The 1235-nt window shown below is 42.0% G+C and overlaps 1 protein-coding gene across 1 annotated transcript in view; it reads left to right on the top strand.

The window, feature by feature from the left end:
• Positions 1 to 1235, top strand: part of LOC101848774 (hemicentin-1) — a gene marked incomplete in the record, with an annotated part of 58272 nt that overhangs the window by 45758 nt on the left and 11279 nt on the right.

Below are 1235 nucleotides of genomic sequence, written 5' to 3'. Positions count from 1 at the left end.
CCCACACACACATACCATACCACATATCCCAACCCTCATACACCCCCACATCTGTTGCCAAGCATTGGTTTAGACCACGCCTTCCAGCTCTTGCAATCCACGATAAAATGCCTTCCGGCACTAGCAATCCAAGAAATGGTATCTTTCTTTACTTTTTCCTTCCTCTGGTACCCTTAGGACGCCCGAGGGGAGGAGCAAGTTTCGGTCCTGTGCTAGGTGTGTAGCGTCTGTGAAAGATATATAATGTTGTTCCAGGACCTTTTTAACCCCATCCAGCCAGGTCTTTCTTGGTCTTCCCCTGGATTTAAAACCGGATTCTCGGGTGTTGTAAGCTCTAGCCGCTAGTTGCTTCTGGGGCATTCTGGTTAGATAAGAAATGATATCGCTGACCCCTACGTCACAAGAGTTTTCGGTTGTCTGCCAGGAACATAAAACAGTTCAGATGTCGTGTTTTTGCACCCTTACCATACATGTGTTTTAACCCTGGTGGAGTCAAACTTGCTCTAACAACTGCCTGTCTAAAACAATCACCTGTACTAAAACAAAAACAAAAAACCCAACAACTACCAACCCCCCAACCCCTCCCCCCCCCCCAAAAAAAATCACCTTCCACTACCCGACTCACGTTGTATTTCGTGTTATAATGACACTCTCTAATACATTCACCTGTCTAAGACAACCAACTTTCTCCTTTCTTCCCTTGACAACGAGTGGCTTTCTTGAAAACTTTCGACAGTACTTCTATTTTTAACGTCCTCAAACATTTTCCCTCGTTAACTCTCTCTCTCTCTCTCTCTCTCTCTCTCTCTGATCCACTACCTGTAATTAATGAGACAAGACAAGGTTTGTAACAAAGATCGTTATCTCTTTTTTTTAATTATTATTATTGCATATGTGTGTGTTTTATTTTATTTTGTTTTATTTTATCTTATTTTATTTTATTTTATTTTTTCACTGTTTGGCACTTTGTGGTCGAAAGTCGCGCTATCACTCCGATAGAGGGTAAAATAGTACGATGAATCATGTCTATGTATGTGTGTGTATGAATGTGTGCAAGTGTTTTGTGTGTGTACTGAGTGTGTTGTGTGTGGTGTGTGTGTGTATGTGTGTGTGTGTGTGTGTTGTGTGTGTGTGTCTCTGTATGTGTGTTTGATCCAATATCTGTAAAACATGCATGTGTGTGTGTGTGTGTGTGAGTGTGTGTGTGTGTGTGTGTGTGTGTGTGTGTGTGTGTG

This window comes from Aplysia californica, unplaced genomic scaffold, assembly GCF_000002075.1.
Source record: "Aplysia californica isolate F4 #8 unplaced genomic scaffold, AplCal3.0 scaffold00611, whole genome shotgun sequence".
Lineage (NCBI taxonomy): Eukaryota > Metazoa > Mollusca > Gastropoda > Aplysiida > Aplysiidae > Aplysia > Aplysia californica.
The sequence above is the reverse complement of the archived record's forward strand: the minus strand, read 5'-3'. Positions and strand labels throughout refer to the sequence as shown.